Genomic DNA, 18,046 nt, shown 5'->3' on the forward strand with positions numbered 1-18,046 from the left:
AACATTGTTAAAAGTGATGTGTGTGCTATGCTATACTAATAACAAACATTTGTCAAAGAGCTTTGCAGTGTGAGAACAGGCACATTTAAATGTATCCATATTGAGTATGCTACAGAAGAGAAGTTTAATTTCTTACATCACATTTACTTATTTCAAAGTGGGTCATAACCGCTTGAGTCCATAGACCATAGCGTCGCTGCATTTTTGGGAGTTTGTGAAAATGGTTAGTGTTATACAGTATCTCCAGCAGGCAAATGTCAGAGGATTCACACCTGCTAGGAGGTGTGTAATGAAGCATATGGTGTTCTGGCAAACCCTGAAGCTAGTGTCCACAACAACAGAGGCAGGCATGTCATCCAGGGCTGCAAACTGACAGGTCTGCCATCTAAAACCAGCAGGCCTGGTCAAGAGGGAAAAAGACTATCTCACTGTTGACGTGTTTAATAGGTGGTAAACCAATTGTGGTTTTGCTGACACACTCTTTATTTTAGCTTTAATATTGTTGTCATCATAGTGAGCCTTAGTACAGAAAATGCATATCCCTTGAATTATTTAGTTAGAAAAAAGCAGCAATTAGGCACAGAATTTGATCAAAAAGATGACAAGTATAACCGGCAAGTAGCCATAAAGGAGGGGTGGTTATTAATTGTAAACTCATATTGTCACAGTCACGCCTGTTCACTCTTCCTGCACTCTGTCTATTTCTCTCAGATCACAGCCCAGCCCCCGCTCTCTTACCACACTCTCCCTCACTCACCTAATCAGCCTCATGCAGTGCACCTGTCTGCCACACCCACCTTGTCAGCACAATCACTCTCACCTGCTCACTCTGCTGCACTACTCACCTCAGTATAAATACCCCAGTCTCACACACACTCACTGCCAGATCGTTCTCTGCATTATGCCAGACCTTCCAGGGTTATTCCCCGGACTGATTTCCTGTTGCCGACCCCGCTTGTTTGGACTTCTCCGCCTTGCCTCTGCCTCGGTAACTGACTCAGCCTTCTGTCCCCGACCACGAGATTAGCCTTCGCTCCTCTTGGTTTTTGTCTGCCTGCTCCGCTGACGGATCAGCGCTCTCTAGAGTGGAATATCCCCCGTGAGTTATCTCCTGCCTGTTTGTTCCGCTTTGAATAAAGCTCCTGAACATTACCCTGTCTCCTGGTCGTACTGCACTTGGGTCCACACACCACCCGTTACAGTACGATCTGGCCAGAACATGGATCCAGCACACGACACCTCGCCACTGGCTCGGTTCGCGTCTATGGAGGAGGCGATCCAGAGACACGGGACTCAGCTCGCCGCCACCACTGCCGAGGTTCACCAAACCTTAGTGAACCAGGGACAGGCTGTGACCGCCTTGACGCACCAGGTTCAACAACTTACAGCGGCCCTCACCCAGGTTCTCGCGGCGACACCGCCGCCATCTGCTCCGGAGCTGTTACCAGCGTGTTCACCGCCGGTCTCGGAGGTCCTAGTCGGCGAGCTGGAACGTTACGCTGGGGATGCTGAGGGCTGTAATCCTTTTCTGACGAACTGTTCCATTTTGTTCGCGTTACAGCCATACACATGAGGAAGCAAGAGTGGCGTATTCCATTAATCACCTGACGGGGAGAGCCCGCCTGTGAGGAAGGCGGAGTGGGACCGCCGAACGCCCGCCTGCACTTCCTTCCAGGCGTTCTCTGAGGAATTCCGCAAGGTTTTCGGAGTGGTTTCCTTGGGACCAGACGCCACCGGTGGATTGTTGGGGCTCCAACAAGGTAATCAAACCGTCACGGATTACTTTCAGACCATGGCGCGGCTAAGCTCATGGAATATGGCCGCTCAATGCGATGTGTACATGCTTGGCTTGGCAGACTACATCAAGGATGAACTCATCTCCTTCGAGCTGCCCACCTCTTTGGACGGACTGATCGAGGTGACCACTAGACTGGACCGTCGCATCCAGGCCAGGCGGCTGGTGAAGCGCCAGGGACGTTTCAGCCACGGCTCATTTTCCTACTCCATGCACGCTACCTCTCCGAACCAACCATCGACCATTCCACCTCATCGGGAGACCGAGCCCATGCAGGTGGGTCGCACCAGACTCTCGACTGAGGAACGTGAAGCCGCCACAGGGACAACCTATGTATGTACTGTGGTCAGGCCGGCCCTTTTGTTCCCAACTGCCCGGTAAAAGCCAGGGCTCACCAGTAACCAAGGAGGTACTGGTGAGCCGAGCCATGTCACGATCCCTCCTTCTGCCAGAGGCCCCTTTTTCATGCCAAGTTGCGTCTACCCGAGACTATCTCCACCTTCCTGGACTCTGGACCGGTGCGTCCATCATGGACGAGGGACTCGCTCTGCAGCTGGTAATCGACCAGGTTCCTCTTCTTCGTCCTGTTCCAGCCAGCACCCTCGACGGTCATCTCCTGGGGACCGTCACCCACCAAACCGTCCCAGTCCATATGCTTCTGTCCGGCAATCACCACGAAACCATCACCTTCCACATCCTGTATTCCCCTCATCCTGGGGTATCCATGGTTACGACGCCACAACCCCCATATCGACTGGGCTACGGGGGCTTTCCGAGGCTGGAGTCCTTACTGTCACCTCGTTTGCCTGAAACAAGCTGCCGCACCTCAGGTTCCTGCTCCAGTCAACTCCACACCTGAGCTCACGGGGGTTCCGGTCGAGTACCACGACTTCAAGGAGGCATTCAACAAGACCAAGGCCTTGTCTCTGCCTCCTCACCGTCCATATGACTGCGCCATCGACCTCCGTCCGGGTACTTTTCCTCCCAAGGGTCGTCTATTCTCCCTGTCCGCGCCTGAAAGGGAGGCGATGGATAAATATATTAACGACTGCCTCGCTGCTGGACTCATATGCCCCTCGTCATCTCCTGCAGGAGCAGGGTTTTTCTTCGTGGGAAAGAAGGACAAGACCCTGCATAGACCACCGGGGCTTGAATGAGATCACCGTCAAGAATCGCTACCCACTACCGCTCATCACTACTGCCTTCGAGCTACTCCAGGGAGCCACCATCTTTTCTAAACTTGACCTCCGCAATGCCTATCACCTGGTCCGAATCCGAGAGGGAGATGAGTGGAAGACAGCCTTCAACACATTACGAATATCTGGTAATGCCCTTCGGCTTGACTAATGCTCCCGCAGTCTTCCAGACCCTGGTTAATGACGTTCTCCGGGACATGTTGGACCGACATGTTTGTTTATCTAGACGACATCCTCATCTTCTCTAAAACCAAGGAGGAGCATATTCACCACGTCCAGTCAGTCCTGCAACACCTCCTGGAGAACTCCCTATACGTTAAGGCTGAAAAGTGTGAGTTCCACGTGACCACCGTCCCTTTCCTAGGTTAAATTGTGTCCAGCGGTAACATCGAGATAGATCCCGCAAAGGTGGCCGCTGTCACGTCCTGGTCTGCTCCTGAAACCCGCAAACAGCTTCAACGCTTCCTTGGGTTTGCAAATTTCTACAGGAGATTTGTCCAGAACTACAGCACGGTCGCCTCTCCTCTCACCGCCCTCACATCCTCCAAGATCCCTTTTCTCTGGACTTCTGCGGCCGAAGAAGCTTTCCAGACCCTCAAGACCAGGTTCACCTCGGCACCCATCCTCCAAGTCCCTGACCCTGACCGACAGTTCGTGGTGGAGGTGGATGCCTCCGACGTAGGAGTTGGGGGCGTTCTGTCCCAGCGTTTGGCCACCGACCAGAAGCTGCATCCCTGCGCTTTTTTCCCCGTCGGCTTTCCCCCGCCGAGAGAAACTACGACATTGGGAACCGAGAATTACTAGCGGTGAAGTTAGCCCTGGAGGAGTGGCACCACTGGCTCGAGGGGACCAAACTTCCATTCTTGGTGTGGACGGACCATAAGAACCTGGAATACATCCGCACCGCCAAAAGACTGAACTCCCGACAGGCCCGGTGGTCCCTCTTTTTCACGAGGTTCCACTTCACCTTGTCATATCGCCCCGGTTCTCGCAACATCAAGCCCGATGCCCTCTCCCGCCAGTTTCAGGAGGTGGAGGAGCCGATTCCGGGTCCTATCTCCATTCTTCCGGACTCCTGCCAAGTTGCGGTCCTCAACTGGGAGGTCGAGGAGTCAGTGAGGGCCGCGACGGAGGGTCAACCCGGTCCTAGCACCTGCCCTTCCAACCGCCTGTTCGCCCCTCAAGCTCTTCGGTCCGACGTTCTCCAGTGGGCTCACTCCTCCAAACTTACCTGCCATCTGGGCATCCAGCGAACCCAGGACGTCCTGCGACAGCGCTTCTGGTGGTCCTTTGTCAACGCCTGCCTGACCTGCAACCAACACAAGCCCTCTCACCAGGCTCCCACGGGTCTCCTGCTTCCTCTTCCAGTACCCCATCGTCCATGGTCACACATCTCCCTGGACTTCATCACCGGGTTGCCCACGTCCGAAGGCAACACCGCCATCCTGACGGTGGTCGACCGGTTCAGCAAGATGGCCCACTTCATCCCTCTGCCTAAACTCCCGTCTGCCAAAGAGACAGCCGAACTCCTCTCCCTCCACGTCTTCCTCTTACATGGGATTCCGGTCGATGTCGTCTCTGACCGGGGTCCCCAGTTCACCTCCATCTTCTGGAGGGAGTTCTGTACACTGTTCGGGGCCACCGTAAGCCTGTCCTCTGGGTTCCATCCACAGTCCAACGGCCAAACAGAGAGGAAGAACCAGGAGATGGAGACCGCCCTCCGATGTCTGGTCTTGCGGAATCCTGCCTCCTGGTCCCGCCAGCTGATGTGGGTGGAGTACGCACACACCCTGACCAGCTCCACCACCGGCCTGTCTCCTTTTCAATGCGCCTATGGCTTCCAACCTCCTCTGTTCCCCGCACTGGAAAAGGAGGTTTCCTGCCCCTCAGTCCAGACCTTCATCCGCCGCTGCCGTCAGACCTGGATGAAAGCCCGAACAGCCCTGCTTCGGTCCGCCGACCGCTACTCGAAGGCTGCCAACCGACACTGCACTCTAGCCCCCGTCTACCAAGTGGGGAATAAGGTGTGGCTGTCAACCCGGGACCTACCCCTGCGGGTAGAATCCAAGAAGCTGGGGCCCAAGTTCATCGGTCCCTTTGAGGTCGAGAAGGTCATCAACCCAGCGGTGAGGCTCAAGCTCCCGAGGTCCATGCGCATCCATCCCACGTTCCACGTCTCCAGGGTGAAACCAGTCCGAGAGAGTCCGTTGATGCTCGCCTCATTGAAGGAGGACCTGTCTACACCATCCATCACCTGCTTCGCTCTCGCCGCTGGGGTCAGGGTATCCAATACCTGGTGGACTGGGAGGGATACGGTCCTGAGGAGAAGTCGTGGGTTCCAGCTCGTCACATCTGTGATCCTCGACTTATTGTTGCTTTTCATCGACAGCACCCGGACCAGCCCTCTAGGAGAAGGACCCCTTCCAGAAACACTCAAGAGGCTCCCAAGTCAGACAGTGAGGCCTCGTCGTCCTGCTCCGAGGAACCCTTCCTCCAGAACCCCTCCACCCATCCAACTGAAGATCTGGACTCTGTCACTCGGAGGAAATTGGCCTTCTTAGTATAATCCCTGGACATGCAAATAGTTATTTTATCAGTGAACTATTTGTGACAGTCACATGATTGTACATGGCAATTTACAAAAGTTCAGAGGTGCGCGATAAAGTGCCGCAACAACTTGTCTGCATGGCGGGCAGGCCGTGATTAGGTCATTTTCTGATGCTCACTCCTCAAGCCAGATTCACTACGACGAGTATAAACTAACTATGATTCAGCAATGAAAACCAGTTACCAAGATAAAGATAGAAGCTACAGATCACAGTGTAAAAGTGATCGAGACGGAAGACAATGATATTAAGGAATAACACTGTTTAAGTAAAGTATAGCTAGCATAGCATAAAAGAGCTAACTGTAGTTAATGATGTACTTACATACTCTGCCATTAGCTCCACAGGATATCTCCATCCAACCTCTGAGGGTGACGAGTATCACTATTACATAACTTTTAACCAAGACTAGCTCCAAATCCACCAAACCAGCCTGAACATGAAATTTGGCTTAGCCATATAGTTGTCAGGACCTGGTCAGAGCTGGCCAATGCTACTGGGATTGGCAAGTCTGCCTTCGACGGGTGGGATCTAGCGAATGGTCAATAAGTTACTGGGTAAACAAGTCCCCTCTGACCCCTGAGAGTTTCCATTTAACCAAGCCATGAAGCAAAAACTCTCTTTTACAGATGTGGTAGATAAACAACAACCTTTTTGTGCAGTCATCACAGAAGCAATTATCAGGAAACAATACGGTAGCATGACCTTTGTAAATATCTTGTTAACTCTCACTGCATAGCAAAATTCTAAAAGCAAATCATATTTCAAATAAACTTCTGGGAAAGCAAAGTCAGAATCACATCAGAAGTACCAAAGTTTAAAAAAAAAATGAGTAAAAGGAATGATTGCCAAATCAACTCATACTTAACTCTCTCCCTTCCTCCTTCTCTCTCTCTCTCCCTCCCTCTCGCTCTCCCTACACAGAGGCTTTGCACACAAGTAGCATGGACATCAAAGAGAAGTCAGCCCATGTGATTGGTGCTGGGGCATGGAGTGCTTGTCAGACACTGCTCTTTTAAGCTCCCCCCCCAGTGGAGCACATATTATTTCTCATAGTGAAGACTCGTCAGCGCAGACAGCGTGGTATTTTTACTGATGCAATGTGTTTGCTTTAATTAATTTGATTCTGAAGTAACCATTGTTTACTCGAGAGGCTGTATGAATTCCCTGCCTGCGTGATTACAAAATAATCATAAACTCACTTGAAAATGTGGTGCAAAAGAGAGGGCAAAGACAGTGACTTGTCTACAACATCATACACAAACAAACAGTGAATGAAAAATAATGTGAAAAATCCTTCTTTCCAAAAATAACTGTTAGGGGAGTCCCCACTAAGACTTTACATAGTGGAATAATGCTTGCCTACAGTACACTAATCGTCAAGTTATGTCTTTTCTTTTTCTTGCCCATTGACCACCTCTCAGTTTCATGTATCTATAGAAAAGTAGTAAAAACAACATTATTTGCTGAGTTATATGTGACTATTGCTTAACTATTGTTTCAGAATAATGTACAGCACTGTCTGTTTTGTGTAGTAGGTGTGTGTGTGTTGCATTGCTGTCTATTGGACGGACACGGAGCAGATCGGTAGAGACAGAGACACAATTTATTTTCCTTTTTCATGGTTATAAATAAAGGTTTTGGTCTTAATTCCTTTTTTCTTATTGTAGAAATCCAGAGACAGCAGGGAAACAATGAGGAATCAAAAGGACAATAAAACGAGAAAGACTGACGCAAGCCACAAACAGCTGTTTCTGCGTACTGGTTTGATAGAATGGTTAATAAATCAAAAGTATAGGCTATATATCTCTCTGATAGTGCTGTGTTCTTATATGAGTGATCTGATTAATAAATGTAGGCCGATTCTTTGAATTTTAAATAACCATGTTGTTATTTATGAATGATGAATGATCAGTTTGGTTAATTACCACATTTTCTCTGCAAGGTGAGATTGGCAGTTGAATCAGCATTCTTTGATCAAATCGTCCAATAGTTGAGAATTTGGGGTCACCACTACAATAGAGTAGCATGATTTTGAAAGTTACTACATAGTACAGTAGGTATACCAGTGATGTCAATGTGAATTTGCATCCTGGGTGGGAAACATGCAATATTCAGCATCTGCCATCAACTGCATTTAGATGGAAACAGGACTTTGTAGCCACGCTAGCAGCTCTGTGAGGTGTAAAAACTGCAATACTGTCAGTGAATGCTTTGTCTATATGGGAGTATCAGGCAGTGTCATTTCGATCAGGAGAGACTTCAATAAAATGTAACAATAATTTATTACACATCAGAAATGAATAATGCAAAGTCTTTGGCGATTGGACTCCATAGCAAAACCGTCTAACAGAGGGACAGTGATGCTGAGGTCAGACTGGTACAATCCCCCCTGGAGTCAAGACATTGGTGGTGGTGGTGATGTAGTGAGTCGTTGCATCCAATGATGAATGAGGAGCATGACTGTGATGCCGACTGGAGGTGAGTGGGGTGGAGGAGGGTCGCATCTGATTGTGTAACCAAATATGTTGCATATGTGATCAATCTTTGTACATGTGCCAGAAAAAAATTCTCATGGTCACATTCTTGCAAGTGCATGATGATCGTAATGATGGGTCAACTGTTTATTCCATCCCCGCCTCAAAAGTCTCAAAAGTCGACATCACAAAGTCTGCGAGTGTGAGGCAGTTGTTGTGATGAGTTAAAGCTCAACCCTCCCTATGCTCTCGTCACAGTCCTGTGGTACTGGGACCATGTTTGTGAATGCGGAGCAGAAAGGCTCCCCAGGGTGAATGGATCTCTGCTGTTCTTAATGTGTGTTGGTTTCCAAATTGAACACCATACCCAGCATGTGATGCAATTAATGTCCCAAATAAAGAACTCTACAAGAGGTTCCAACTAAGACAGCACTGATGATGAAAGTGCAGGCAGTGAAAGACAGACTGGAATGCAATAGATGTGATGTGTATAGAATGAACAACATAACAGAGTTACAAAATATTCAATGCATATAGCATAAATTATTCATATAAAAAGAGTACTAAACAGAGTAACGAAGGAAAAAATGAAGACTACTAATAATAACAGCAGCAATGAATATAGTAGAATTATGATGATAATAAGAGCAGTAATGGTACAGGGAATAGTAATAGTAATGTGTAGCGGACATCCACCATGACATTACAAACTTAAGTGTTCCTTCAGGAACAGTTCTAACAGGGTGGTGTTCTTTCTCCCCTTTTTCTTGTCACTCACAAGATGGGTGCTGACATGTTGGGATTAATGTTATGGTAAATGGTAAGTGGACTGTACTTGTATAGAGCTTTTCTAGTCTTCCGACCACTCAAAGCACTTTTACATTACTAATCATTCACTCATTCACACCCATTCATACACTGATGACAGGAGCTACCATGCAAGGTGCCACCTGCACATCAGGACCCTAACTAACAATCATACACATACATACACCGCAGGAACAGCCTGCGGGAGCAATTTGGGGTTAAGTGTCTTGCCCAGGGATCGAACTACCAATCCTCTGATTGGAGGACGACCCTGCTCTACACTGAGCCACAGCCTCCCGTTATCCATTCATTTATTATGCATATAGGTACACATACAAGTATATCTACATAGTCTACTGTCTGTGTCATGATAACAATGTCTATATATGTTGTGTAATTGTTTCATTAATTCTGTCTTTACCTGATCAGGTTTTATTCATTGATTTATATCAAACTATTTGGTATCATTATCCAGCTGAGTTAGAATTAAAACAAAACATATAAGTAACTAGTATTCATTCGGTAAAGTAAGGTTAAAGGCTAAATTAAATAATCAAGATAGTTTTAAGATGGGATAGGTTTGGAAAACTGCACCCCTTTCTCAAGAAGATAAAGCAACCAGAAGGCATTACTCTGGGCAGTCTTCTCCAGCTCTTTGACTCTGGACATTGACGCTGAAGGGTGGTCTTCACTACCCTACTCCCCCCTCTGCCATCAGGCCCGAGGCAGGGGCGGGAAGTAGTTGTGGTTCATCTATGTTCATAGTACTTTTCATCAAAACCTTAATTTATTTATTTATCATTTATTCATTTATTTTCTGTTTAGTAGTTAGTTGTGTAGTTAGTTTAATAAATATATTATTTATAAACAACTTGATCATTCGATTTGTATATATATGAAATATTAGGTCCCTGTACACCTTGAGAAGAACTCCGTAGCAACCCTGAGATTAAGATTTAATTGATTAATATCAGATTTATAACTTTTTCCTATTTTTCTAAAATTTGATTTCCCCAAAATTGAATCTGATGTTAAATCCTGTTAGTTAAACTAATGGTGGCTTATGGCATAAGCTGATAACCGTCAGGATTTTCTACTTATTCTTCAGTTTATAAATCATAATTCAATATTCATAATGATTACATATCCTGATTCTATGCATTTACCCTTCTTTGACGATGGGAACAAGACCTTATAGACAGATGTTCCTGCAGATGTTGTTGCTTGCTCACAGTCCTCATTTTAATAATAATAGACACAACCTACAATAAAATAATGCTCTAACATCATAGCAAAGTCAAAGGTTTACAAGAATGTCAGCCCGGAATATGAAATTCTAGAGTTTTCATGAACTTATTCTTGAGTTTATAAATCATAATTCAATATTCATAATGATTACATATCCTGATATTAATTAATTATTATATATTATATCTGCTACCAGCAACAACGCTACAAATGTGACTAATAATAATTATTATAGTAGCAGTGGGTGTCAGTGGGGCCCGGCAGGAGGCAGACCACGGTCCATCCGTAGCCATGATCCACAAAAACCTGCAGGACGAGAAAGCACAAAGACTCTGGGGAAGAAGCAAGGTAATGTGCATAAATAGGACATGAATACCTAAAGATGGAGAGAGAGAGAGGAGGAGAGAGGAGCTCAGTGTATCCTAGGTAGTCCCCCGACAGTCTTGACCTATAGCAACGTATCTAGGGGCTGGTCCAAGGCAAACCTGAGCAAGCCCTAACTATAAGCGTTATCAAAAAGGAAAGTCTTAAGCTTACTCTTAAAGGTGGAGAGTGTGTCTGACCCCCCGACTGAAACTGGAAGCTGGTTCCAAAGAAGAGGAGCTTGATAACTGAAGGCTCTGGCTCCCATCCTACTTTTATATACTCTAGGAACCACAAGTAACCCTGTATTGAGGGAGCGCAGCTCTCTAGTTGGGTAATATGGAACTATAAGTTCCTTAAGCTAAGACGGTGCCTGGCCAATTAGGGCTTTGTAGGTGAGGAGAATAATTTTAAATTATATTCTTTATTTAACCGGGAGCCAGTGCAGAGAAGCTAATACCGGAGTAATATGATCTCTTTTCTTAGTTTTTGTTAGAACACGTGCTGTAGCATTCTGGATCAACTGGAGAGATTTAAGAGACCTATTAGAGCAGCCTGATAATAAGGAGTTACAGTAATCTAGTCTAGAGGTAACAAATGCATGAACTAGTTTTTCTGCATCGCTTTGAGACAGGATTTGCCTGATTTTCGAAATGTTACGTAGGTGAAAAAAGGCAGTCCTTGAAATTTGTTTTATCTGGGAGTTAAAGGACAGATCCTGATCAACTCTGAGGTTATTTACAGTGGTGCTGGATGCAAGGGCAATGCCATCTAGAGAAACTATATCATTAGTTAATAGATTTCAAAGTCGTTCTGGGCCTAGTAGAATAACTTCAGTTTTGTCTGAGTTTTATATCAAGAAGTTGCAGGCCATCAAAGTTTTTATGTCCTTTAGACATGCAAGTTCAGCAAACTGGTTGGTTTTTAGATAATTAATTTTGTCTCTTATAGTTAGAATCTTATCATTAAAGAAGTTGATGAAGTCACTACTACTGAGGTTTATAGGAATACGTGGCTCAACAGAGCTGTGACTCTCTGTCAGCCTGGCTACAGTGCTGAAGAGAAACCTGGGGTTGTTCTCATTTTTCTCGAGTAATCCTGAATAATAGGATGCTCTGGCATTATGGAGGGCCTTCTTATATACTGAAGGACTATCTCGCCAGACTAACCGCGATTCCTCCAAAATAGTGGAATGCCATATCCTTTCAAGTTTTCGCGATGTTTGCTTTAAACAGGCCCTATTATGCTCTTTTTCAGGTGCATATTTTTATCTCAACTTGCAGTTACAACATGTTTATATGCAGCGATGTTGCCTCCTGAGTCATTATTTGCTTTATTATAACACAGTATTTCTTGTAAATCAGTTTCTTATTTTCCTTCAGGTTTTGAAACAACTGAACGAGGTTCCAGTCCCTCCTACATGCATGTTTCAGCATCCTGACCTCGATCCAAACTGTTTGAATCCATACATGCTTCAAATTATCCACAACATATACAGAGCTGACTATGAATGTTTGAGGCGTAGTATAGAAGAGGAGTAAGTTGTTATTACATATAATGAAATCTGTTTAAACTACATCTGAACACAATTGTTTCATTATAACACAAGATCATAAGAACCAATAAAGAAATGAGAATTTTTTATTTTCCTCCAAATTACTTTATTTCTTTTCAAATATAAAAATGTTTTAATAAAAAAATAAACATTTGTTAATACTGTAATACTGTATAGATCTTTTTTTAGCTGCAATGGTAATGATGTGTGATCCTCTCCAGACAGGCGATGCCGGCCTCTCGACTACCATGGCTTTGTCAGCTGGTGATATTTAGGACGACACATGAGGCTCGCCATCCCGTCATGTGTTATATTCAGAAACGCAGGGAGTTTCCTGATCCGGCTGGTCAGAATGTTGGCTTCAGGCTGCTCCTTGACAGAAGAGGGACACATGGCGGGCAACACTTTCTCCTTCGAGGGTCTCTCACACTGGGACGACAAACACAAGCCTCTTCAGTTCATCCACGTACTCTGTAAAAACATAGCATTTAAACAGTTATTTTATTGTTTTAAACTAAGTATGCTTCCTTCCTTAATTGTATTTTAAAGGTATTTCACATTTTATGTTCATTGTATTATCTTTGTTCTAAAAATAAATATTATTTTACAACCTACTGTACATACGGTCTGTTTTAACTGGCTCTGCTATGCATTTACGCTTCTTTGACGATGGGAACAAGACCTTATAGACAGATGTTCCTGCAGATGTTGCTGCTTGCTCACGGTCCTCATTTTAATAATAATAAATGAAAAGGCACAACCTAAAATAAAATAATGCTCTAACATCATAGCAAAGTCAAAGGTTTACAAGAATGTCAGCCCGGAATATGAAATTCTAGAGTTTTCATGAAACTGTAGTGCTCTGTATTCCCCATAGTCCCCATAACAGTATTTCACAAGTCTACAAGTACTATATCTAAAAATGAAACACAAAAGCACATTAAATGTATAACATACCTTAGCTCAGGGGTGTCAAACTCAACACCCCTGACGTCGAGGGCCAAACACGGTCAACATGTATTAAACAGGATAAAAAGGATATTGGGTACATTGCAAAAAGAAAACATATTTAAGTAGGATACAAATTTATTTTATGCCCAGATGTTTGGCATCTTTTCTTGGCTGCCAGTTCATTAATGTTTGGGGTTAGGTTCTGTGCTGTGGAAACCCTCAAGATGACGTAAAGTTGTGCCCCACCTCATCACAGAGAAAAGCTGCTCACACAGGCATGTGCTTCTTAACATGCAGAGCATTTGAGCAGTATGTAGGAGGAGTTACGGTACTGTTTCGGGGATGAAGCTTGGAAACAGCTACAGCGCACAGAGTCATACTTTGTCTTGAGTTTGTCATTACAACAGAGGTCTATTTCCACGACAACTGCAAACAGATTTCTGAACAGTTCAAATAAAAATTTCTGAGCTGCAAAGTCGGCAAATCACTGAGTGAGTGCGCCCAGTTTATCAGTAAAATGCGCAGTCGGGAACACAGCGGTGGAGACAGTGTTTGTCACCACGGAAAGTGACCCAAGTTTCCTTGCTGCATCTGAGTCTGCCATAGGCGCAGCTTAGCTTGGAAAGCTCTCACTGCATCATACATGTCTGTTATCATACATGTCTGTTATCACACATTCCTGAAGCTAGTTATTTTCAACACTCATTGCAAATGTATCATTTTAGTGTAACCCAAGTGGCTTCCAAAAGCAACCATAGTAGAATCAAAAGTAGTGTCAAAATCTTAGATCCTGTGGCAGAAATGGTGTAACGGTTTGAGAAGCTGGCTTGTAACAGAAACAGGAGGAAAAAACCAGGCTGGGAATGTGAAAATGAAGCTCTTGCACTTCCTTGATAACTACAAATGAGAGGAGATGAAGAGCGACGAGGGAGGAGAGAGGAGAGAGGAGAGGATGCTCCTGGAGTAGCGGGAAACCACAGCTGTATCCTGCAGATGTTTTTACAGGCAGCAACATCCCTTTATTGGAAACTTTTTATTGATTGTTCTGATGATCTGAGTAAATCTATATATATATATATATATATATATATATATATATATATATATATATATTTAAATGAATCATAATGCATGCTAGCTGGTGAACAAGGCAGAGCATTTAGCAGTTTATTAAAAAATACACAGCTATCAAGTTGCATATTGTTATCACTCCTATAAAGAAGCTGAAAAGTACCTGTGGACTCCCACAAACTAGTGATTCTCAGCTTCTTAGCTACACAGATCTCTTTCTGCTTATAAAGCACATCCTAAAGCAATGGCAACTGTAAACCAGTGAGTGATTGCTTAATAAATCACTGCCAAGACATGTCCAGACCACCTACAGAAAAGTGAGCACGCTGTGCTTTGAAGGTCAGTTAGGATGCTGACATGAAACATTTTGAAAGTAAGAAAAAAGTTACAACAGATAAAAAAAAAAACCCAGTTTTGGTTCAATGCCGACAAACACTTCCAGCTTTAAATTACCACAAAAAAATAAACTGAAAAATAATGATACTTTTGTTTAAAGTTGGGACAGGTGGGAGAGTACAGCATGATGGAGAGTTTTCTGCTGGACACTGAAAAGCAGCCCGACCGGGCCCACAGAAGCTGAGAGTAGCCAAGAATAGCAGTGAGAATGGAGGACAGGGAAAAACAGGAGACAGGAGAACCGTTGGGGATGAGTGCAGTAGTCTTTCTTAAGCTTTAAATATTGCTTCTCTTCTTATTTTCTGCTGAAATTAAAAAAAGGTCCAAAGGTCCCTGATGTCAGAACTTAATTAGGTAAAATAACATATTCCTGCCAGACCTCGAGTCTGTAAAGGTTTTGAAAAGTTGCGTGATAAAATGATTAATTTCCTTCAATGAATGAATAATGAATTATGCATACATGTAAACAATACAACCTTTGAATATGTTCAAGGAATGAAAAAACTGTGTTAAAAAAGGAAAGAATTCAAACAATGGCAGTTGGCACGCTAGAGAACCATCAGGACTCTGGTACCAATATGTAGCTGGCCAGGTCAATAAAAGGTGAGTCATTTTTGTTTTGGGGCAGAAATATAGTGAAAGATTGTGCATTAGTCAGATTAACAGAACATCCTATGGCTAAAGTTAACTCCAAACCAGTAAAATTCAGAAGAAACAAAAGTAATATGTCCCTACTTTAGACTTCTGAGGAGATTGGTCTAAGAGTAATACAAAAAGCACGAACACCTTCCCAAAAAATATGTGTTATGCCACTGTCAGCTGTAATGACCAAAATACATATCCTGTTTACTCTCAGTGAGAGTGGTATTGTCTGAATTTTGGTTGCAGCTGCCTTGCCTTAGTAACTCTCTGCACATATCCACAGCCCTATGCAAGATGAGCTTCTCTGCAATTGTAAAGAGTTTCTCACTACGAGTTACACAATTTACCCAGAAACAGTATCCACAGCAGGAAAAACATCCTGATGAGGAATCGTTTATATTCGTGTACACATGTGGTCCAGCATACTCGCATGACTCGCTCCTGCTTAAAGTTGGGTTTGGACACTTCGGAGGCGGGGATGGCATGGACACTGGCTGACGTTTCCGCTCATCTGCCTGCTGGCCACACAACAATCATGTACATTCGTTGAAAGGGAAACATTCAGTTCATCAGAACATGAGCATGTTCATGCACAACACTGATAATGGTCATGGGATTCATGGGTAGCAGAGGAATGGGGTTTGGAAGAACGGGTAAGTCGCACTGTTTTTTGCCTTGCCCTAATTCATCATGTCAGGGATTAGAGTGTGGGGTGGAGTGGGTTGGCTGAAGGGAAAGAAGTCTTCAAACCTACAGAGGCCAGGACAGCTGTACTTTGACTCCTTCAGAAATCTAGAGTGGTGTAATGGCCCGACAAGTTCCATGCCTGTCTGTTCGATGGCATACTTAATCATGGGAACAAAGGCACTTTTGAGATGACTTGTATGTGTACTAATTATCAGTTTTTTCAGCAGGCAAAGCACAAAGGCCCAGCGACAGTATTTGCCTGAGTCTTACACATCTGTCGCCTCACACTGCCAAAGAGCCAGAGACTAAGCAGCCAAGTTGCTCACAGAACAACCCTTTGTCCTACAAAAATACATTCCCATTTTACTAAACTGCATTCTCAATTATGCTTCAAAGGGAACCTAGGCGATTTTCTCCTGGATTACAGTCCCAGTTTAGACAGTGGTTAACGCTGTAAATTGAAACAAAACAAAACAAAACTTCTCTGTCAGGTTTAGTTAAACATCATGGTTTGGCTTTAAATAAGTATGTTTGTTGTATGTCAAGTTACAGTGAAGAACTTCTAACTGGTTATGAAACAGTCTAAATTTAATACTGATGCCTCTTTATGACCTACTTAAGTAAAAGCGATAATTTCTCTATATTTATTTTTAATGCTTATCATCTGTGCAACCATTTTGGATTCCGCACAAATCAGATGAAATCATGCAGGTTGACCAGAAAGTCCTTCGGTTCAGACTCCAGCGGGACAGGCCCTGGTTTGGGAGCTTTAAGTTAAGGACATTCAAATTAAATTAAGTTAACTTTGACTTTCGTTTTTTCACAAGGAACAAACAGCGGTGTTCTTGGTGAAAGTCCTGCGTTTAAATAACCAGTCCTCCTCTCTACACGGACTTCCATGGACTATGATTAGAAGCATATTTGTGACAAAAGAAAACTTAATCCAGAAGAAAATATGTTTCCCTCAAAACGACCAAAAAAACGGCAACAAGATTGTATGTGTCCATTTATGTGCTTTTATGTGTCCCTTTTTCTGCTGATAAGAACATTAAGGATGGCTGTGGCTCAGATGTAGAGCGGGTCGTTCTCTAAATGGAAGATTCTCGGTTTGATGCCCGCATGGCTTCTCTAGTCTCCTTGTTGAAGAGTCCTTGGGAATACCTAGGACACTGAGCTCCAAATTGTTCCCATGTTTGAGTGTGTGTAATGTGCATTAGTTTAGATCCTGATGGATCAGTGTATGAATGTGTGTGTGAAAGAGTGAATGTTGACATGTGGTGAATGGCTTTGAGTGATCAGGAGACTAAAGAGGCGCTGTAAAAATGCAAGTCCATTTATTGTTGACCATAACCTGACAGAGAGCCAGATCACATAACTGATCTTGAAAGTAAAGATAATTCATAAAACAAGCCAATTAATGAATTATGAAGCACCTCGGTCAGATTGTCTACATTTACATTTGAGTGGGGAGGAGAGGCTGAAGGTTATGGCACCAAAGGAAAAAACGAAAAAAGGCGAACTGATTATGAGCTATATAAAACGAGAAACAGTCTCATTATCTCCCCCTTGTTCTTTGATGCATTCACAGGGGAGCTTATTAGTCTCATCACATGCGGCAATTACAAATGCAGCCCCCCCCCTCACTGACAGGGTATTATTTGATTGTTGTTTTACCTTATCTTGCCATCAGGTGAAGCATGCTGAACTGTATTTAGATCATAAAAAACCTTCTGATTATATCATGTCAACATTCCTGGAGGTGTGTGCGTTTTGGAAGACCACCCACGGGCATGTCTGTGGGTGGGAGCACAGGCAAAGAGAAGCAGGCTAATTGACTGTCACTGCAGTATGTAACAGAGCTCAGGGCTGCTGAACAGACAGCTCCATATTTATTTGAGGGGTTACATGTTGCAGTGGTTGGTTCTCTCTTAAAAAAGTTTGGCATGGAAAAGTTCCCTGTGACCCTCATGAGGATTAGACCATTGTCCGCTCACATTTCAGTTGAACTGCCACTGCTGATGTAAACTGTGATAACGTTTTGATACTACAAATTGAGGAATTGGTGCCGTGCTGCAGGCTGCTCTTATTCACCGTTCATATACAGCGGGTAAAAATAGTATTGAACACGTCACCATTTTTCTCAGTAAATATATTTCTAAAGGTGCTATTGACATGAAATTTCCACCAGATGTTGGTAACAACCCAATAAAAATAATTTAAAATAAGTCCATTTGAACTTTTGAACTACTTAC

At 44.1% G+C, this 18,046-nt stretch overlaps 1 pseudogene; it reads right to left on the bottom strand.

Annotated features, from left to right (window-relative positions):
- Positions 1–10,625: 10,625 nt before the first annotated feature.
- On the bottom strand, positions 10,626–12,440 carry LOC129111104 (uncharacterized; annotated as a pseudogene).
- Positions 12,441–18,046: the final 5,606 nt, after the last annotated feature.

The sequence above is a fragment of the Anoplopoma fimbria genome, chromosome 21 (assembly GCF_027596085.1).
Source record: "Anoplopoma fimbria isolate UVic2021 breed Golden Eagle Sablefish chromosome 21, Afim_UVic_2022, whole genome shotgun sequence".
NCBI lineage: Eukaryota > Metazoa > Chordata > Actinopteri > Perciformes > Anoplopomatidae > Anoplopoma > Anoplopoma fimbria.